The 19,921-nt window shown below is 36.3% G+C and overlaps 28 non-coding genes across 28 annotated transcripts; all 28 read left to right on the top strand.

Annotated features, from left to right (window-relative positions):
- The first annotated feature begins 536 nt into the window (after positions 1-536).
- On the top strand, positions 537-619 carry Trnal-uaa (transfer RNA leucine (anticodon UAA)). Its single transcript has one exon. It is a non-coding gene; the product is annotated as a tRNA-Leu (tRNA).
- A 598-nt stretch (positions 620-1,217) lies between these two features.
- Positions 1,218-1,300, top strand: Trnal-uaa (transfer RNA leucine (anticodon UAA)). The gene has a single exon. It is a non-coding gene; the product is annotated as a tRNA-Leu (tRNA).
- Positions 1,301-1,898: 598 nt separating this feature from the next.
- Trnal-uaa (transfer RNA leucine (anticodon UAA)) lies at positions 1,899-1,981 on the top strand. The gene has a single exon. It is a non-coding gene; the product is annotated as a tRNA-Leu (tRNA).
- Positions 1,982-2,579: 598 nt separating this feature from the next.
- Trnal-uaa (transfer RNA leucine (anticodon UAA)) lies at positions 2,580-2,662 on the top strand. The gene has a single exon. It is a non-coding gene; the product is annotated as a tRNA-Leu (tRNA).
- Positions 2,663-3,260: 598 nt separating this feature from the next.
- Trnal-uaa (transfer RNA leucine (anticodon UAA)) lies at positions 3,261-3,343 on the top strand. Its single transcript has one exon. It is a non-coding gene; the product is annotated as a tRNA-Leu (tRNA).
- A 598-nt stretch (positions 3,344-3,941) lies between these two features.
- Trnal-uaa (transfer RNA leucine (anticodon UAA)) lies at positions 3,942-4,024 on the top strand. The gene has a single exon. It is a non-coding gene; the product is annotated as a tRNA-Leu (tRNA).
- Positions 4,025-4,622: 598 nt separating this feature from the next.
- Trnal-uaa (transfer RNA leucine (anticodon UAA)) lies at positions 4,623-4,705 on the top strand. Its single transcript has one exon. It is a non-coding gene; the product is annotated as a tRNA-Leu (tRNA).
- Positions 4,706-5,304: 599 nt separating this feature from the next.
- On the top strand, positions 5,305-5,387 carry Trnal-uaa (transfer RNA leucine (anticodon UAA)). The gene has a single exon. It is a non-coding gene; the product is annotated as a tRNA-Leu (tRNA).
- Positions 5,388-5,984: 597 nt separating this feature from the next.
- Trnal-uaa (transfer RNA leucine (anticodon UAA)) lies at positions 5,985-6,067 on the top strand. The gene has a single exon. It is a non-coding gene; the product is annotated as a tRNA-Leu (tRNA).
- Positions 6,068-6,989: 922 nt separating this feature from the next.
- Trnal-uaa (transfer RNA leucine (anticodon UAA)) lies at positions 6,990-7,072 on the top strand. The gene has a single exon. It is a non-coding gene; the product is annotated as a tRNA-Leu (tRNA).
- A 598-nt stretch (positions 7,073-7,670) lies between these two features.
- Trnal-uaa (transfer RNA leucine (anticodon UAA)) lies at positions 7,671-7,753 on the top strand. The gene has a single exon. It is a non-coding gene; the product is annotated as a tRNA-Leu (tRNA).
- Positions 7,754-8,351: 598 nt separating this feature from the next.
- On the top strand, positions 8,352-8,434 carry Trnal-uaa (transfer RNA leucine (anticodon UAA)). Its single transcript has one exon. It is a non-coding gene; the product is annotated as a tRNA-Leu (tRNA).
- Positions 8,435-9,032: 598 nt separating this feature from the next.
- Trnal-uaa (transfer RNA leucine (anticodon UAA)) lies at positions 9,033-9,115 on the top strand. Its single transcript has one exon. It is a non-coding gene; the product is annotated as a tRNA-Leu (tRNA).
- A 598-nt stretch (positions 9,116-9,713) lies between these two features.
- Trnal-uaa (transfer RNA leucine (anticodon UAA)) lies at positions 9,714-9,796 on the top strand. The gene has a single exon. It is a non-coding gene; the product is annotated as a tRNA-Leu (tRNA).
- Positions 9,797-10,394: 598 nt separating this feature from the next.
- Positions 10,395-10,477, top strand: Trnal-uaa (transfer RNA leucine (anticodon UAA)). The gene has a single exon. It is a non-coding gene; the product is annotated as a tRNA-Leu (tRNA).
- Positions 10,478-11,075: 598 nt separating this feature from the next.
- Positions 11,076-11,158, top strand: Trnal-uaa (transfer RNA leucine (anticodon UAA)). Its single transcript has one exon. It is a non-coding gene; the product is annotated as a tRNA-Leu (tRNA).
- Positions 11,159-11,756: 598 nt separating this feature from the next.
- Trnal-uaa (transfer RNA leucine (anticodon UAA)) lies at positions 11,757-11,839 on the top strand. Its single transcript has one exon. It is a non-coding gene; the product is annotated as a tRNA-Leu (tRNA).
- A 598-nt stretch (positions 11,840-12,437) lies between these two features.
- Trnal-uaa (transfer RNA leucine (anticodon UAA)) lies at positions 12,438-12,520 on the top strand. Its single transcript has one exon. It is a non-coding gene; the product is annotated as a tRNA-Leu (tRNA).
- A 597-nt stretch (positions 12,521-13,117) lies between these two features.
- On the top strand, positions 13,118-13,200 carry Trnal-uaa (transfer RNA leucine (anticodon UAA)). Its single transcript has one exon. It is a non-coding gene; the product is annotated as a tRNA-Leu (tRNA).
- A 598-nt stretch (positions 13,201-13,798) lies between these two features.
- On the top strand, positions 13,799-13,881 carry Trnal-uaa (transfer RNA leucine (anticodon UAA)). Its single transcript has one exon. It is a non-coding gene; the product is annotated as a tRNA-Leu (tRNA).
- Positions 13,882-14,479: 598 nt separating this feature from the next.
- Positions 14,480-14,562, top strand: Trnal-uaa (transfer RNA leucine (anticodon UAA)). The gene has a single exon. It is a non-coding gene; the product is annotated as a tRNA-Leu (tRNA).
- A 598-nt stretch (positions 14,563-15,160) lies between these two features.
- Positions 15,161-15,243, top strand: Trnal-uaa (transfer RNA leucine (anticodon UAA)). Its single transcript has one exon. It is a non-coding gene; the product is annotated as a tRNA-Leu (tRNA).
- A 598-nt stretch (positions 15,244-15,841) lies between these two features.
- On the top strand, positions 15,842-15,924 carry Trnal-uaa (transfer RNA leucine (anticodon UAA)). The gene has a single exon. It is a non-coding gene; the product is annotated as a tRNA-Leu (tRNA).
- Positions 15,925-16,522: 598 nt separating this feature from the next.
- On the top strand, positions 16,523-16,605 carry Trnal-uaa (transfer RNA leucine (anticodon UAA)). Its single transcript has one exon. It is a non-coding gene; the product is annotated as a tRNA-Leu (tRNA).
- Positions 16,606-17,203: 598 nt separating this feature from the next.
- Trnal-uaa (transfer RNA leucine (anticodon UAA)) lies at positions 17,204-17,286 on the top strand. The gene has a single exon. It is a non-coding gene; the product is annotated as a tRNA-Leu (tRNA).
- Positions 17,287-17,884: 598 nt separating this feature from the next.
- On the top strand, positions 17,885-17,967 carry Trnal-uaa (transfer RNA leucine (anticodon UAA)). The gene has a single exon. It is a non-coding gene; the product is annotated as a tRNA-Leu (tRNA).
- A 598-nt stretch (positions 17,968-18,565) lies between these two features.
- On the top strand, positions 18,566-18,648 carry Trnal-uaa (transfer RNA leucine (anticodon UAA)). The gene has a single exon. It is a non-coding gene; the product is annotated as a tRNA-Leu (tRNA).
- A 598-nt stretch (positions 18,649-19,246) lies between these two features.
- On the top strand, positions 19,247-19,329 carry Trnal-uaa (transfer RNA leucine (anticodon UAA)). Its single transcript has one exon. It is a non-coding gene; the product is annotated as a tRNA-Leu (tRNA).
- Positions 19,330-19,921: the final 592 nt, after the last annotated feature.

Here is a 19,921-nt window from a genome sequence, read left to right as displayed (position 1 = left end):
AAGCTCCTTATAATATCGAATAAGCAATGCGATCAAAGTTCCCAAATATAGACCTACAGTTGCTGCTAGAACAGTAAGTAATGCTTTAAATTGTTACCGCAGTATTTTTTCCTAATAGCGCAACTGCAATCAGGAGTAACACTAAAAATGACTAAGCAGATATCATATGCCCTTGCAGTACACTTTTATGAAAAGGAAAAATATTGTATGTAAAATTGCTCCCGTGATGCGAATTGATTTTTTTTTTCTTTCGGTGAAATGATCGTTTATGAGATAATAAACTTTTTTTTCTCTCGCAATTATGAAAATTCTTACAGTAACGGTACTCGGGTTGACAAAACATCAAGTTTCACTTAATTGAATGTTTCAGCATGAAATCAGTTGAATTGCACGGGATTTTCGATGAAAAGGCTGTCTATTTGATTATTTTTCCTTTGCGGTATTTGATCTACACAATTGCGCCTTACAAATGAAATGCGAACATTGTGATAAGTAGCTATAGATTCATGTAACCATTTAAGATCCCCATCTGTAACAGTGTGGTGGCCGAGTGGTTAAGGCGTTGGACTTAAGTTCCAATGGACGTATGTCCGCGTGGGTTCGAACCCCACCCGCACTAGTCTTATTTTTATTACACCAAATTGAAATTTTGCCTGAAACTGAGTGAATTGTACGCAAGTGAAGCTCCTTATAATATCGAATAAGCAATGCGATCAAAGTTCCCAAATATAGACCTACAGTTGCTGCTAGAACAGTAAGTAATGCTTTAAATTGTTACCGCAGTATTTTTTCCTAATAGCGCAACTGCAATCAGGAGTAACACTAAAAATGACTAAGCAGATATCATATGCCCTTGCAGTACACTTTTATGAAAAGGAAAAATATTGTATGTAAAATTGCTCCCGTGATGCGAATTGATTTTTTTTTTCTTTCGGTGAAATGATCGTTTATGAGATAATAAACTTTTTTTTCTCTCGCAATTATGAAAATTCTTACAGTAACGGTACTCGGGTTGACAAAACATCAAGTTTCACTTAATTGAATGTTTCAGCATGAAATCAGTTGAATTGCACGGGATTTTCGATGAAAAGGCTGTCTATTTGATTATTTTTCCTTTGCGGTATTTGATCTACACAATTGCGCCTTACAAATGAAATGCGAACATTGTGATAAGTAGCTATAGATTCATGTAACCATTTAAGATCCCCATCTGTAACAGTGTGGTGGCCGAGTGGTTAAGGCGTTGGACTTAAGTTCCAATGGACGTATGTCCGCGTGGGTTCGAACCCCACCCGCACTAGTCTTATTTTTATTACACCAAATTGAAATTTTGCCTGAAACTGAGTGAATTGTACGCAAGTGAAGCTCCTTATAATATCGAATAAGCAATGCGATCAAAGTTCCCAAATATAGACCTACAGTTGCTGCTAGAACAGTAAGTAATGCTTTAAATTGTTACCGCAGTATTTTTTCCTAATAGCGCAACTGCAATCAGGAGTAACACTAAAAATGACTAAGCAGATATCATATGCCCTTGCAGTACACTTTTATGAAAAGGAAAAATATTGTATGTAAAATTGCTCCCGTGATGCGAATTGATTTTTTTTTTCTTTCGGTGAAATGATCGTTTATGAGATAATAAACTTTTTTTTCTCTCGCAATTATGAAAATTCTTACAGTAACGGTACTCGGGTTGACAAAACATCAAGTTTCACTTAATTGAATGTTTCAGCATGAAATCAGTTGAATTGCACGGGATTTTCGATGAAAAGGCTGTCTATTTGATTATTTTTCCTTTGCGGTATTTGATCTACACAATTGCGCCTTACAAATGAAATGCGAACATTGTGATAAGTAGCTATAGATTCATGTAACCATTTAAGATCCCCATCTGTAACAGTGTGGTGGCCGAGTGGTTAAGGCGTTGGACTTAAGTTCCAATGGACGTATGTCCGCGTGGGTTCGAACCCCACCCGCACTAGTCTTATTTTTATTACACCAAATTGAAATTTTGCCTGAAACTGAGTGAATTGTACGCAAGTGAAGCTCCTTATAATATCGAATAAGCAATGCGATCAAAGTTCCCAAATATAGACCTACAGTTGCTGCTAGAACAGTAAGTAATGCTTTAAATTGTTACCGCAGTATTTTTTCCTAATAGCGCAACTGCAATCAGGAGTAACACTAAAAATGACTAAGCAGATATCATATGCCCTTGCAGTACACTTTTATGAAAAGGAAAAATATTGTATGTAAAATTGCTCCCGTGATGCGAATTGATTTTTTTTTTCTTTCGGTGAAATGATCGTTTATGAGATAATAAACTTTTTTTTCTCTCGCAATTATGAAAATTCTTACAGTAACGGTACTCGGGTTGACAAAACATCAAGTTTCACTTAATTGAATGTTTCAGCATGAAATCAGTTGAATTGCACGGGATTTTCGATGAAAAGGCTGTCTATTTGATTATTTTTCCTTTGCGGTATTTGATCTACACAATTGCGCCTTACACATGAAATGCGAACATTGTGATAAGTAGCTATAGATTCATGTAACCATTTAAGATCCCCATCTGTAACAGTGTGGTGGCCGAGTGGTTAAGGCGTTGGACTTAAGTTCCAATGGACGTATGTCCGCGTGGGTTCGAACCCCACCCGCACTAGTCTTATTTTTATTACACCAAATTGAAATTTTGCCTGAAACTGAGTGAATTGTACGCAAGTGAAGCTCCTTATAATATCGAATAAGCAATGCGATCAAAGTTCCCAAATATAGACCTACAGTTGCTGCTAGAACAGTAAGTAATGCTTTAAATTGTTACCGCAGTATTTTTTCCTAATAGCGCAACTGCAATCAGGAGTAACACTAAAAATGACTAAGCAGATATCATATGCCCTTGCAGTACACTTTTATGAAAAGGAAAAATATTGTATGTAAAATTGCTCCCGTGATGCGAATTGATTTTTTTTTTCTTTCGGTGAAATGATCGTTTATGAGATAATAAACTTTTTTTTCTCTCGCAATTATGAAAATTCTTACAGTAACGGTACTCGGGTTGACAAAACATCAAGTTTCACTTAATTGAATGTTTCAGCATGAAATCAGTTGAATTGCACGGGATTTTCGATGAAAAGGCTGTCTATTTGATTATTTTTCCTTTGCGGTATTTGATCTACACAATTGCGCCTTACAAATGAAATGCGAACATTGTGATAAGTAGCTATAGATTCATGTAACCATTTAAGATCCCCATCTGTAACAGTGTGGTGGCCGAGTGGTTAAGGCGTTGGACTTAAGTTCCAATGGACGTATGTCCGCGTGGGTTCGAACCCCACCCGCACTAGTCTTATTTTTATTACACCAAATTGAAATTTTGCCTGAAACTGAGTGAATTGTACGCAAGTGAAGCTCCTTATAATATCGAATAAGCAATGCGATCAAAGTTCCCAAATATAGACCTACAGTTGCTGCTAGAACAGTAAGTAATGCTTTAAATTGTTACCGCAGTATTTTTTCCTAATAGCGCAACTGCAATCAGGAGTAACACTAAAAATGACTAAGCAGATATCATATGCCCTTGCAGTACACTTTTATGAAAAGGAAAAATATTGTATGTAAAATTGCTCCCGTGATGCGAATTGATTTTTTTTTTCTTTCGGTGAAATGATCGTTTATGAGATAATAAACTTTTTTTTCTCTCGCAATTATGAAAATTCTTACAGTAACGGTACTCGGGTTGACAAAACATCAAGTTTCACTTAATTGAATGTTTCAGCATGAAATCAGTTGAATTGCACGGGATTTTCGATGAAAAGGCTGTCTATTTGATTATTTTTCCTTTGCGGTATTTGATCTACACAATTGCGCCTTACACATGAAATGCGAACATTGTGATAAGTAGCTATAGATTCATGTAACCATTTAAGATCCCCATCTGTAACAGTGTGGTGGCCGAGTGGTTAAGGCGTTGGACTTAAGTTCCAATGGACGTATGTCCGCGTGGGTTCGAACCCCACCCGCACTAGTCTTATTTTTATTACACCAAATTGAAATTTTGCCTGAAACTGAGTGAATTGTACGCAAGTGAAGCTCCTTATAATATCGAATAAGCAATGCGATCAAAGTTCCCAAATATAGACCTACAGTTGCTGCTAGAACAGTAAGTAATGCTTTAAATTGTTACCGCAGTATTTTTTCCTAATAGCGCAACTGCAATCAGGAGTAACACTAAAAATGACTAAGCAGATATCATATGCCCTTGCAGTACACTTTTATGAAAAGGAAAAATATTGTATGTAAAATTGCTCCCGTGATGCGAATTGATTTTTTTTTTCTTTCGGTGAAATGATCGTTTATGAGATAATAAACTTTTTTTTCTCTCGCAATTATGAAAATTCTTACAGTAACGGTACTCGGGTTGACAAAACATCAAGTTTCACTTAATTGAATGTTTCAGCATGAAATCAGTTGAATTGCACGGGATTTTCGATGAAAAGGCTGTCTATTTGATTATTTTTCCTTTGCGGTATTTGATCTACACAATTGCGCCTTACAAATGAAATGCGAACATTGTGATAAGTAGCTATAGATTCATGTAACCATTTAAGATCCCCATCTGTAACAGTGTGGTGGCCGAGTGGTTAAGGCGTTGGACTTAAGTTCCAATGGACGTATGTCCGCGTGGGTTCGAACCCCACCCGCACTAGTCTTATTTTTATTACACCAAATTGAAATTTTGCCTGAAACTGAGTGAATTGTACGCAAGTGAAGCTCCTTATAATATCGAATAAGCAATGCGATCAAAGTTCCCAAATATAGACCTACAGTTGCTGCTAGAACAGTAAGTAATGCTTTAAATTGTTACCGCAGTATTTTTTCCTAATAGCGCAACTGCAATCAGGAGTAACACTAAAAATGACTAAGCAGATATCATATGCCCTTGCAGTACACTTTTATGAAAAGGAAAAATATTGTATGTAAAATTGCTCCCGTGATGCGAATTGATTTTTTTTTTTCTTTCGGTGAAATGATCGTTTATGAGATAATAAACTTTTTTTTCTCTCGCAATTATGAAAATTCTTACAGTAACGGTACTCGGGTTGACAAAACATCAAGTTTCACTTAATTGAATGTTTCAGCATGAAATCAGTTGAATTGCACGGGATTTTCGATGAAAAGGCTGTCTATTTGATTATTTTTCCTTTGCGGTATTTGATCTACACAATTGCGCCTTACAAATGAAATGCGAACATTGTGATAAGTAGCTATAGATTCATGTAACCATTTAAGATCCCCATCTGTAACAGTGTGGTGGCCGAGTGGTTAAGGCGTTGGACTTAAGTTCCAATGGACGTATGTCCGCGTGGGTTCGAACCCCACCCGCACTAGTCTTATTTTTATTACACCAAATTGAAATTTTGCCTGAAACTGAGTGAATTGTACGCAAGTGAAGCTCCTTATAATATCGAATAAGCAATGCGATCAAAGTTCCCAAATATAGACCTACAGTTGCTGCTAGAACAGTAAGTAATGCTTTAAATTGTTACCGCAGTATTTTTTCCTAATAGCGCAACTGCAATCAGGAGTAACACTAAAAATGACTAAGCAGATATCATATGCCCTTGCAGTACACTTTTATGAAAAGGAAAAATATTGTATGTAAAATTGCTCCCGTGATGCGAATTGATTTTTTTTTCTTTCGGTGAAATGATCGTTTATGAGATAATAAACTTTTTTTTCTCTCGCAATTATGAAAATTCTTACAGTAACGGTACTCGGGTTGACAAAACATCAAGTTTCACTTAATTGAATGTTTCAGCATGAAATCAGTTGAATTGCACGGGATTTTCGATGAAAAGGCTGTCTATTTGATTATTTTTCCTTTGCGGTATTTGATCTACACAATTGCGCCTTACAAATGAAATGCGAACATTGTGATAAGTAGCTATAGATTCATGTAACCATTTAAGATCCCCATCTGTAACAGTGTGGTGGCCGAGTGGTTAAGGCGTTGGACTTAAGTTCCAATGGACGTATGTCCGCGTGGGTTCGAACCCCACCCGCACTAGTCTTATTTTTATTACACCAAATTGAAATTTTGCCTGAAACTGAGTGAATTGTACGCAAGTGAAGCTCCTTATAATATCGAATAAGCAATGCGATCAAAGTTCCCAAATATAGACCTACAGTTGCTGCTAGAACAGTAAGTAATGCTTTAAATTGTTACCGCAGTATTTTTTCCTAATAGCGCAACTGCAATCAGGAGTAACACTAAAAATGACTAAGCAGATATCATATGCCCTTGCAGTACACTTTTATGAAAAGGAAAAATATTGTATGTAAAATTGCTCCCGTGATGCGAATTGATTTTTTTTTTCTTTCGGTGAAATGATCGTTTATGAGATTACACCAAATTGAAATTTTGCCTGAAACTGAGTGAATTGTACGCAAGTGAAGCTCCTTATAATATCGAATAAGCAATGCGATCAAAGTTCCCAAATATAGACCTACAGTTGCTGCTAGAACAGTAAGTAATGCTTTAAATTGTTACCGCAGTATTTTTTCCTAATAGCGCAACTGCAATCAGGAGTAACACTAAAAATGACTAAGCAGATATCATATGCCCTTGCAGTACACTTTTATGAAAAGGAAAAATATTGTATGTAAAATTGCTCCCGTGATGCGAATTGATTTTTTTTTTCTTTCGGTGAAATGATCGTTTATGAGATAATAAACTTTTTTTTCTCTCGCAATTATGAAAATTCTTACAGTAACGGTACTCGGGTTGACAAAACATCAAGTTTCACTTAATTGAATGTTTCAGCATGAAATCAGTTGAATTGCACGGGATTTTCGATGAAAAGGCTGTCTATTTGATTATTTTTCCTTTGCGGTATTTGATCTACACAATTGCGCCTTACAAATGAAATGCGAACATTGTGATAAGTAGCTATAGATTCATGTAACCATTTAAGATCCCCATCTGTAACAGTGTGGTGGCCGAGTGGTTAAGGCGTTGGACTTAAGTTCCAATGGACGTATGTCCGCGTGGGTTCGAACCCCACCCGCACTAGTCTTATTTTTATTACACCAAATTGAAATTTTGCCTGAAACTGAGTGAATTGTACGCAAGTGAAGCTCCTTATAATATCGAATAAGCAATGCGATCAAAGTTCCCAAATATAGACCTACAGTTGCTGCTAGAACAGTAAGTAATGCTTTAAATTGTTACCGCAGTATTTTTTCCTAATAGCGCAACTGCAATCAGGAGTAACACTAAAAATGACTAAGCAGATATCATATGCCCTTGCAGTACACTTTTATGAAAAGGAAAAATATTGTATGTAAAATTGCTCCCGTGATGCGAATTGATTTTTTTTTTCTTTCGGTGAAATGATCGTTTATGAGATAATAAACTTTTTTTTCTCTCGCAATTATGAAAATTCTTACAGTAACGGTACTCGGGTTGACAAAACATCAAGTTTCACTTAATTGAATGTTTCAGCATGAAATCAGTTGAATTGCACGGGATTTTCGATGAAAAGGCTGTCTATTTGATTATTTTTCCTTTGCGGTATTTGATCTACACAATTGCGCCTTACAAATGAAATGCGAACATTGTGATAAGTAGCTATAGATTCATGTAACCATTTAAGATCCCCATCTGTAACAGTGTGGTGGCCGAGTGGTTAAGGCGTTGGACTTAAGTTCCAATGGACGTATGTCCGCGTGGGTTCGAACCCCACCCGCACTAGTCTTATTTTTATTACACCAAATTGAAATTTTGCCTGAAACTGAGTGAATTGTACGCAAGTGAAGCTCCTTATAATATCGAATAAGCAATGCGATCAAAGTTCCCAAATATAGACCTACAGTTGCTGCTAGAACAGTAAGTAATGCTTTAAATTGTTACCGCAGTATTTTTTCCTAATAGCGCAACTGCAATCAGGAGTAACACTAAAAATGACTAAGCAGATATCATATGCCCTTGCAGTACACTTTTATGAAAAGGAAAAATATTGTATGTAAAATTGCTCCCGTGATGCGAATTGATTTTTTTTTTCTTTCGGTGAAATGATCGTTTATGAGATAATAAACTTTTTTTTCTCTCGCAATTATGAAAATTCTTACAGTAACGGTACTCGGGTTGACAAAACATCAAGTTTCACTTAATTGAATGTTTCAGCATGAAATCAGTTGAATTGCACGGGATTTTCGATGAAAAGGCTGTCTATTTGATTATTTTTCCTTTGCGGTATTTGATCTACACAATTGCGCCTTACAAATGAAATGCGAACATTGTGATAAGTAGCTATAGATTCATGTAACCATTTAAGATCCCCATCTGTAACAGTGTGGTGGCCGAGTGGTTAAGGCGTTGGACTTAAGTTCCAATGGACGTATGTCCGCGTGGGTTCGAACCCCACCCGCACTAGTCTTATTTTTATTACACCAAATTGAAATTTTGCCTGAAACTGAGTGAATTGTACGCAAGTGAAGCTCCTTATAATATCGAATAAGCAATGCGATCAAAGTTCCCAAATATAGACCTACAGTTGCTGCTAGAACAGTAAGTAATGCTTTAAATTGTTACCGCAGTATTTTTTCCTAATAGCGCAACTGCAATCAGGAGTAACACTAAAAATGACTAAGCAGATATCATATGCCCTTGCAGTACACTTTTATGAAAAGGAAAAATATTGTATGTAAAATTGCTCCCGTGATGCGAATTGATTTTTTTTTTCTTTCGGTGAAATGATCGTTTATGAGATAATAAACTTTTTTTTCTCTCGCAATTATGAAAATTCTTACAGTAACGGTACTCGGGTTGACAAAACATCAAGTTTCACTTAATTGAATGTTTCAGCATGAAATCAGTTGAATTGCACGGGATTTTCGATGAAAAGGCTGTCTATTTGATTATTTTTCCTTTGCGGTATTTGATCTACACAATTGCGCCTTACAAATGAAATGCGAACATTGTGATAAGTAGCTATAGATTCATGTAACCATTTAAGATCCCCATCTGTAACAGTGTGGTGGCCGAGTGGTTAAGGCGTTGGACTTAAGTTCCAATGGACGTATGTCCGCGTGGGTTCGAACCCCACCCGCACTAGTCTTATTTTTATTACACCAAATTGAAATTTTGCCTGAAACTGAGTGAATTGTACGCAAGTGAAGCTCCTTATAATATCGAATAAGCAATGCGATCAAAGTTCCCAAATATAGACCTACAGTTGCTGCTAGAACAGTAAGTAATGCTTTAAATTGTTACCGCAGTATTTTTTCCTAATAGCGCAACTGCAATCAGGAGTAACACTAAAAATGACTAAGCAGATATCATATGCCCTTGCAGTACACTTTTATGAAAAGGAAAAATATTGTATGTAAAATTGCTCCCGTGATGCGAATTGATTTTTTTTTTCTTTCGGTGAAATGATCGTTTATGAGATAATAAACTTTTTTTTCTCTCGCAATTATGAAAATTCTTACAGTAACGGTACTCGGGTTGACAAAACATCAAGTTTCACTTAATTGAATGTTTCAGCATGAAATCAGTTGAATTGCACGGGATTTTCGATGAAAAGGCTGTCTATTTGATTATTTTTCCTTTGCGGTATTTGATCTACACAATTGCGCCTTACAAATGAAATGCGAACATTGTGATAAGTAGCTATAGATTCATGTAACCATTTAAGATCCCCATCTGTAACAGTGTGGTGGCCGAGTGGTTAAGGCGTTGGACTTAAGTTCCAATGGACGTATGTCCGCGTGGGTTCGAACCCCACCCGCACTAGTCTTATTTTTATTACACCAAATTGAAATTTTGCCTGAAACTGAGTGAATTGTACGCAAGTGAAGCTCCTTATAATATCGAATAAGCAATGCGATCAAAGTTCCCAAATATAGACCTACAGTTGCTGCTAGAACAGTAAGTAATGCTTTAAATTGTTACCGCAGTATTTTTTCCTAATAGCGCAACTGCAATCAGGAGTAACACTAAAAATGACTAAGCAGATATCATATGCCCTTGCAGTACACTTTTATGAAAAGGAAAAATATTGTATGTAAAATTGCTCCCGTGATGCGAATTGATTTTTTTTTTCTTTCGGTGAAATGATCGTTTATGAGATAATAAACTTTTTTTTCTCTCGCAATTATGAAAATTCTTACAGTAACGGTACTCGGGTTGACAAAACATCAAGTTTCACTTAATTGAATGTTTCAGCATGAAATCAGTTGAATTGCACGGGATTTTCGATGAAAAGGCTGTCTATTTGATTATTTTTCCTTTGCGGTATTTGATCTACACAATTGCGCCTTACAAATGAAATGCGAACATTGTGATAAGTAGCTATAGATTCATGTAACCATTTAAGATCCCCATCTGTAACAGTGTGGTGGCCGAGTGGTTAAGGCGTTGGACTTAAGTTCCAATGGACGTATGTCCGCGTGGGTTCGAACCCCACCCGCACTAGTCTTATTTTTATTACACCAAATTGAAATTTTGCCTGAAACTGAGTGAATTGTACGCAAGTGAAGCTCCTTATAATATCGAATAAGCAATGCGATCAAAGTTCCCAAATATAGACCTACAGTTGCTGCTAGAACAGTAAGTAATGCTTTAAATTGTTACCGCAGTATTTTTTCCTAATAGCGCAACTGCAATCAGGAGTAACACTAAAAATGACTAAGCAGATATCATATGCCCTTGCAGTACACTTTTATGAAAAGGAAAAATATTGTATGTAAAATTGCTCCCGTGATGCGAATTGATTTTTTTTTTCTTTCGGTGAAATGATCGTTTATGAGATAATAAACTTTTTTTTCTCTCGCAATTATGAAAATTCTTACAGTAACGGTACTCGGGTTGACAAAACATCAAGTTTCACTTAATTGAATGTTTCAGCATGAAATCAGTTGAATTGCACGGGATTTTCGATGAAAAGGCTGTCTATTTGATTATTTTTCCTTTGCGGTATTTGATCTACACAATTGCGCCATACAAATGAAATGCGAACATTGTGATAAGTAGCTATAGATTCATGTAACCATTTAAGATCCCCATCTGTAACAGTGTGGTGGCCGAGTGGTTAAGGCGTTGGACTTAAGTTCCAATGGACGTATGTCCGCGTGGGTTCGAACCCCACCCGCACTAGTCTTATTTTTATTACACCAAATTGAAATTTTGCCTGAAACTGAGTGAATTGTACGCAAGTGAAGCTCCTTATAATATCGAATAAGCAATGCGATCAAAGTTCCCAAATATAGACCTACAGTTGCTGCTAGAACAGTAAGTAATGCTTTAAATTGTTACCGCAGTATTTTTTCCTAATAGCGCAACTGCAATCAGGAGTAACACTAAAAATGACTAAGCAGATATCATATGCCCTTGCAGTACACTTTTATGAAAAGGAAAAATATTGTATGTAAAATTGCTCCCGTGATGCGAATTGATTTTTTTTTTCTTTCGGTGAAATGATCGTTTATGAGATAATAAACTTTTTTTTCTCTCGCAATTATGAAAATTCTTACAGTAACGGTACTCGGGTTGACAAAACATCAAGTTTCACTTAATTGAATGTTTCAGCATGAAATCAGTTGAATTGCACGGGATTTTCGATGAAAAGGCTGTCTATTTGATTATTTTTCCTTTGCGGTATTTGATCTACACAATTGCGCCTTACAAATGAAATGCGAACATTGTGATAAGTAGCTATAGATTCATGTAACCATTTAAGATCCCCATCTGTAACAGTGTGGTGGCCGAGTGGTTAAGGCGTTGGACTTAAGTTCCAATGGACGTATGTCCGCGTGGGTTCGAACCCCACCCGCACTAGTCTTATTTTTATTACACCAAATTGAAATTTTGCCTGAAACTGAGTGAATTGTACGCAAGTGAAGCTCCTTATAATATCGAATAAGCAATGCGATCAAAGTTCCCAAATATAGACCTACAGTTGCTGCTAGAACAGTAAGTAATGCTTTAAATTGTTACCGCAGTATTTTTTCCTAATAGCGCAACTGCAATCAGGAGTAACACTAAAAATGACTAAGCAGATATCATATGCCCTTGCAGTACACTTTTATGAAAAGGAAAAATATTGTATGTAAAATTGCTCCCGTGATGCGAATTGATTTTTTTTTTCTTTCGGTGAAATGATCGTTTATGAGATAATAAACTTTTTTTTCTCTCGCAATTATGAAAATTCTTACAGTAACGGTACTCGGGTTGACAAAACATCAAGTTTCACTTAATTGAATGTTTCAGCATGAAATCAGTTGAATTGCACGGGATTTTCGATGAAAAGGCTGTCTATTTGATTATTTTTCCTTTGCGGTATTTGATCTACACAATTGCGCCTTACAAATGAAATGCGAACATTGTGATAAGTAGCTATAGATTCATGTAACCATTTAAGATCCCCATCTGTAACAGTGTGGTGGCCGAGTGGTTAAGGCGTTGGACTTAAGTTCCAATGGACGTATGTCCGCGTGGGTTCGAACCCCACCCGCACTAGTCTTATTTTTATTACACCAAATTGAAATTTTGCCTGAAACTGAGTGAATTGTACGCAAGTGAAGCTCCTTATAATATCGAATAAGCAATGCGATCAAAGTTCCCAAATATAGACCTACAGTTGCTGCTAGAACAGTAAGTAATGCTTTAAATTGTTACCGCAGTATTTTTTCCTAATAGCGCAACTGCAATCAGGAGTAACACTAAAAATGACTAAGCAGATATCATATGCCCTTGCAGTACACTTTTATGAAAAGGAAAAATATTGTATGTAAAATTGCTCCCGTGATGCGAATTGATTTTTTTTTCTTTCGGTGAAATGATCGTTTATGAGATAATAAACTTTTTTTTCTCTCGCAATTATGAAAATTCTTACAGTAACGGTACTCGGGTTGACAAAACATCAAGTTTCACTTAATTGAATGTTTCAGCATGAAATCAGTTGAATTGCACGGGATTTTCGATGAAAAGGCTGTCTATTTGATTATTTTTCCTTTGCGGTATTTGATCTACACAATTGCGCCTTACAAATGAAATGCGAACATTGTGATAAGTAGCTATAGATTCATGTAACCATTTAAGATCCCCATCTGTAACAGTGTGGTGGCCGAGTGGTTAAGGCGTTGGACTTAAGTTCCAATGGACGTATGTCCGCGTGGGTTCGAACCCCACCCGCACTAGTCTTATTTTTATTACACCAAATTGAAATTTTGCCTGAAACTGAGTGAATTGTACGCAAGTGAAGCTCCTTATAATATCGAATAAGCAATGCGATCAAAGTTCCCAAATATAGACCTACAGTTGCTGCTAGAACAGTAAGTAATGCTTTAAATTGTTACCGCAGTATTTTTTCCTAATAGCGCAACTGCAATCAGGAGTAACACTAAAAATGACTAAGCAGATATCATATGCCCTTGCAGTACACTTTTATGAAAAGGAAAAATATTGTATGTAAAATTGCTCCCGTGATGCGAATTGATTTTTTTTTTCTTTCGGTGAAATGATCGTTTATGAGATAATAAACTTTTTTTTCTCTCGCAATTATGAAAATTCTTACAGTAACGGTACTCGGGTTGACAAAACATCAAGTTTCACTTAATTGAATGTTTCAGCATGAAATCAGTTGAATTGCACGGGATTTTCGATGAAAAGGCTGTCTATTTGATTATTTTTCCTTTGCGGTATTTGATCTACACAATTGCGCCTTACAAATGAAATGCGAACATTGTGATAAGTAGCTATAGATTCATGTAACCATTTAAGATCCCCATCTGTAACAGTGTGGTGGCCGAGTGGTTAAGGCGTTGGACTTAAGTTCCAATGGACGTATGTCCGCGTGGGTTCGAACCCCACCCGCACTAGTCTTATTTTTATTACACCAAATTGAAATTTTGCCTGAAACTGAGTGAATTGTACGCAAGTGAAGCTCCTTATAATATCGAATAAGCAATGCGATCAAAGTTCCCAAATATAGACCTACAGTTGCTGCTAGAACAGTAAGTAATGCTTTAAATTGTTACCGCAGTATTTTTTCCTAATAGCGCAACTGCAATCAGGAGTAACACTAAAAATGACTAAGCAGATATCATATGCCCTTGCAGTACACTTTTATGAAAAGGAAAAATATTGTATGTAAAATTGCTCCCGTGATGCGAATTGATTTTTTTTTTCTTTCGGTGAAATGATCGTTTATGAGATAATAAACTTTTTTTTCTCTCGCAATTATGAAAATTCTTACAGTAACGGTACTCGGGTTGACAAAACATCAAGTTTCACTTAATTGAATGTTTCAGCATGAAATCAGTTGAATTGCACGGGATTTTCGATGAAAAGGCTGTCTATTTGATTATTTTTCCTTTGCGGTATTTGATCTACACAATTGCGCCTTACAAATGAAATGCGAACATTGTGATAAGTAGCTATAGATTCATGTAACCATTTAAGATCCCCATCTGTAACAGTGTGGTGGCCGAGTGGTTAAGGCGTTGGACTTAAGTTCCAATGGACGTATGTCCGCGTGGGTTCGAACCCCACCCGCACTAGTCTTATTTTTATTACACCAAATTGAAATTTTGCCTGAAACTGAGTGAATTGTACGCAAGTGAAGCTCCTTATAATATCGAATAAGCAATGCGATCAAAGTTCCCAAATATAGACCTACAGTTGCTGCTAGAACAGTAAGTAATGCTTTAAATTGTTACCGCAGTATTTTTTCCTAATAGCGCAACTGCAATCAGGAGTAACACTAAAAATGACTAAGCAGATATCATATGCCCTTGCAGTACACTTTTATGAAAAGGAAAAATATTGTATGTAAAATTGCTCCCGTGATGCGAATTGATTTTTTTTTTCTTTCGGTGAAATGATCGTTTATGAGATAATAAACTTTTTTTTCTCTCGCAATTATGAAAATTCTTACAGTAACGGTACTCGGGTTGACAAAACATCAAGTTTCACTTAATTGAATGTTTCAGCATGAAATCAGTTGAATTGCACGGGATTTTCGATGAAAAGGCTGTCTATTTGATTATTTTTCCTTTGCGGTATTTGATCTACACAATTGCGCCTTACAAATGAAATGCGAACATTGTGATAAGTAGCTATAGATTCATGTAACCATTTAAGATCCCCATCTGTAACAGTGTGGTGGCCGAGTGGTTAAGGCGTTGGACTTAAGTTCCAATGGACGTATGTCCGCGTGGGTTCGAACCCCACCCGCACTAGTCTTATTTTTATTACACCAAATTGAAATTTTGCCTGAAACTGAGTGAATTGTACGCAAGTGAAGCTCCTTATAATATCGAATAAGCAATGCGATCAAAGTTCCCAAATATAGACCTACAGTTGCTGCTAGAACAGTAAGTAATGCTTTAAATTGTTACCGCAGTATTTTTTCCTAATAGCGCAACTGCAATCAGGAGTAACACTAAAAATGACTAAGCAGATATCATATGCCCTTGCAGTACACTTTTATGAAAAGGAAAAATATTGTATGTAAAATTGCTCCCGTGATGCGAATTGATTTTTTTTTTCTTTCGGTGAAATGATCGTTTATGAGATAATAAACTTTTTTTTCTCTCGCAATTATGAAAATTCTTACAGTAACGGTACTCGGGTTGACAAAACATCAAGTTTCACTTAATTGAATGTTTCAGCATGAAATCAGTTGAATTGCACGGGATTTTCGATGAAAAGGCTGTCTATTTGATTATTTTTCCTTTGCGGTATTTGATCTACACAATTGCGCCTTACAAATGAAATGCGAACATTGTGATAAGTAGCTATAGATTCATGTAACCATTTAAGATCCCCATCTGTAACAGTGTGGTGGCCGAGTGGTTAAGGCGTTGGACTTAAGTTCCAATGGACGTATGTCCGCGTGGGTTCGAACCCCACCCGCACTAGTCTTATTTTTATTACACCAAATTGAAATTTTGCCTGAAACTGAGTGAATTGTACGCAAGTGAAGCTCCTTATAATATCGAATAAGCAATGCGATCAAAGTTCCCAAATATAGACCTACAGTTGCTGCTAGAACAGTAAGTAATGCTTTAAATTGTTACCGCAGTATTTTTTCCTAATAGCGCAACTGCAATCAGGAGTAACACTAAAAATGACTAAGCAGATATCATATGCCCTTGCAGTACACTTTTATGAAAAGGAAAAATATTGTATGTAAAATTGCTCCCGTGATGCGAATTGATTTTTTTTTTCTTTCGGTGAAATGATCGTTTATGAGATAATAAACTTTTTTTTCTCTCGCAATTATGAAAATTCTTACAGTAACGGTACTCGGGTTGACAAAACATCAAGTTTCACTTAATTGAATGTTTCAGCATGAAATCAGTTGAATTGCACGGGATTTTCGATGAAAAGGCTGTCTATTTGATTATTTTTCCTTTGCGGTATTTGATCTACACAATTGCGCCTTACAAATGAAATGCGAACATTGTGATAAGTAGCTATAGATTCATGTAACCATTTAAGATCCCCATCTGTAACAGTGTGGTGGCCGAGTGGTTAAGGCGTTGGACTTAAGTTCCAATGGACGTATGTCCGCGTGGGTTCGAACCCCACCCGCACTAGTCTTATTTTTATTACACCAAATTGAAATTTTGCCTGAAACTGAGTGAATTGTACGCAAGTGAAGCTCCTTATAATATCGAATAAGCAATGCGATCAAAGTTCCCAAATATAGACCTACAGTTGCTGCTAGAACAGTAAGTAATGCTTTAAATTGTTACCGCAGTATTTTTTCCTAATAGCGCAACTGCAATCAGGAGTAACACTAAAAATGACTAAGCAGATATCATATGCCCTTGCAGTACACTTTTATGAAAAGGAAAAATATTGTATGTAAAATTGCTCCCGTGATGCGAATTGATTTTTTTTTTCTTTCGGTGAAATGATCGTTTATGAGATAATAAACTTTTTTTTCTCTCGCAATTATGAAAATTCTTACAGTAACGGTACTCGGGTTGACAAAACATCAAGTTTCACTTAATTGAATGTTTCAGCATGAAATCAGTTGAATTGCACGGGATTTTCGATGAAAAGGCTGTCTATTTGATTATTTTTCCTTTGCGGTATTTGATCTACACAATTGCGCCTTACAAATGAAATGCGAACATTGTGATAAGTAGCTATAGATTCATGTAACCATTTAAGATCCCCATCTGTAACAGTGTGGTGGCCGAGTGGTTAAGGCGTTGGACTTAAGTTCCAATGGACGTATGTCCGCGTGGGTTCGAACCCCACCCGCACTAGTCTTATTTTTATTACACCAAATTGAAATTTTGCCTGAAACTGAGTGAATTGTACGCAAGTGAAGCTCCTTATAATATCGAATAAGCAATGCGATCAAAGTTCCCAAATATAGACCTACAGTTGCTGCTAGAACAGTAAGTAATGCTTTAAATTGTTACCGCAGTATTTTTTCCTAATAGCGCAACTGCAATCAGGAGTAACACTAAAAATGACTAAGCAGATATCATATGCCCTTGCAGTACACTTTTATGAAAAGGAAAAATATTGTATGTAAAATTGCTCCCGTGATGCGAATTGATTTTTTTTTTCTTTCGGTGAAATGATCGTTTATGAGATAATAAACTTTTTTTTCTCTCGCAATTATGAAAATTCTTACAGTAACGGTACTCGGGTTGACAAAACATCAAGTTTCACTTAATTGAATGTTTCAGCATGAAATCAGTTGAATTGCACGGGATTTTCGATGAAAAGGCTGTCTATTTGATTATTTTTCCTTTGCGGTATTTGATCTACACAATTGCGCCTTACAAATGAAATGCGAACATTGTGATAAGTAGCTATAGATTCATGTAACCATTTAAGATCCCCATCTGTAACAGTGTGGTGGCCGAGTGGTTAAGGCGTTGGACTTAAGTTCCAATGGACGTATGTCCGCGTGGGTTCGAACCCCACCCGCACTAGTCTTATTTTTATTACACCAAATTGAAATTTTGCCTGAAACTGAGTGAATTGTACGCAAGTGAAGCTCCTTATAATATCGAATAAGCAATGCGATCAAAGTTCCCAAATATAGACCTACAGTTGCTGCTAGAACAGTAAGTAATGCTTTAAATTGTTACCGCAGTATTTTTTCCTAATAGCGCAACTGCAATCAGGAGTAACACTAAAAATGACTAAGCAGATATCATATGCCCTTGCAGTACACTTTTATGAAAAGGAAAAATATTGTATGTAAAATTGCTCCCGTGATGCGAATTGATTTTTTTTTTCTTTCGGTGAAATGATCGTTTATGAGATAATAAACTTTTTTTTCTCTCGCAATTATGAAAATTCTTACAGTAACGGTACTCGGGTTGACAAAACATCAAGTTTCACTTAATTGAATGTTTCAGCATGAAATCAGTTGAATTGCACGGGATTTTCGATGAAAAGGCTGTCTATTTGATTATTTTTCCTTTGCGGTATTTGATCTACACAATTGCGCCTTACAAATGAAATGCGAACATTGTGATAAGTAGCTATAGATTCATGTAACCATTTAAGATCCCCATCTGTAACAGTGTGGTGGCCGAGTGGTTAAGGCGTTGGACTTAAGTTCCAATGGACGTATGTCCGCGTGGGTTCGAACCCCACCCGCACTAGTCTTATTTTTATTACACCAAATTGAAATTTTGCCTGAAACTGAGTGAATTGTACGCAAGTGAAGCTCCTTATAATATCGAATAAGCAATGCGATCAAAGTTCCCAAATATAGACCTACAGTTGCTGCTAGAACAGTAAGTAATGCTTTAAATTGTTACCGCAGTATTTTTTCCTAATAGCGCAACTGCAATCAGGAGTAACACTAAAAATGACTAAGCAGATATCATATGCCCTTGCAGTACACTTTTATGAAAAGGAAAAATATTGTATGTAAAATTGCTCCCGTGATGCGAATTGATTTTTTTTTTCTTTCGGTGAAATGATCGTTTATGAGATAATAAACTTTTTTTTCTCTCGCAATTATGAAAATTCTTACAGTAACGGTACTCGGGTTGACAAAACATCAAGTTTCACTTAATTGAATGTTTCAGCATGAAATCAGTTGAATTGCACGGGATTTTCGATGAAAAGGCTGTCTATTTGATTATTTTTCCTTTGCGGTATTTGATCTACACAATTGCGCCTTACAAATGAAATGCGAACATTGTGATAAGTAGCTATAGATTCATGTAACCATTTAAGATCCCCATCTGTAACAGTGTGGTGGCCGAGTGGTTAAGGCGTTGGACTTAAGTTCCAATGGACGTATGTCCGCGTGGGTTCGAACCCCACCCGCACTAGTCTTATTTTTATTACACCAAATTGAAATTTTGCCTGAAACTGAGTGAATTGTACGCAAGTGAAGCTCCTTATAATATCGAATAAGCAATGCGATCAAAGTTCCCAAATATAGACCTACAGTTGCTGCTAGAACAGTAAGTAATGCTTTAAATTGTTACCGCAGTATTTTTTCCTAATAGCGCAACTGCAATCAGGAGTAACACTAAAAATGACTAAGCAGATATCATATGCCCTTGCAGTACACTTTTATGAAAAGGAAAAATATTGTATGTAAAATTGCTCCCGTGATGCGAATTGATTTTTTTTTCTTTCGGTGAAATGATCGTTTATGAGATAATAAACTTTTTTTTCTCTCGCAATTATGAAAATTCTTACAGTAACGGTACTCGGGTTGACAAAACATCAAGTTTCACTTAATTGAATGTTTCAGCATGAAATCAGTTGAATTGCACGGGATTTTCGATGAAAAGGCTGTCTATTTGATTATTTTTCCTTTGCGGTATTTGATCTACACAATTGCGCCTTACAAATGAAATGCGAACATTGTGATAAGTAGCTATAGATTCATGTAACCATTTAAGATCCCCATCT

This window comes from Mytilus galloprovincialis, chromosome 6, assembly GCF_965363235.1.
Source record: "Mytilus galloprovincialis chromosome 6, xbMytGall1.hap1.1, whole genome shotgun sequence".
Taxonomy (NCBI): Eukaryota; Metazoa; Mollusca; class Bivalvia; order Mytilida; family Mytilidae; genus Mytilus; species Mytilus galloprovincialis.
The sequence above is the reverse complement of the archived record's forward strand: the minus strand, read 5'-3'. Positions and strand labels throughout refer to the sequence as shown.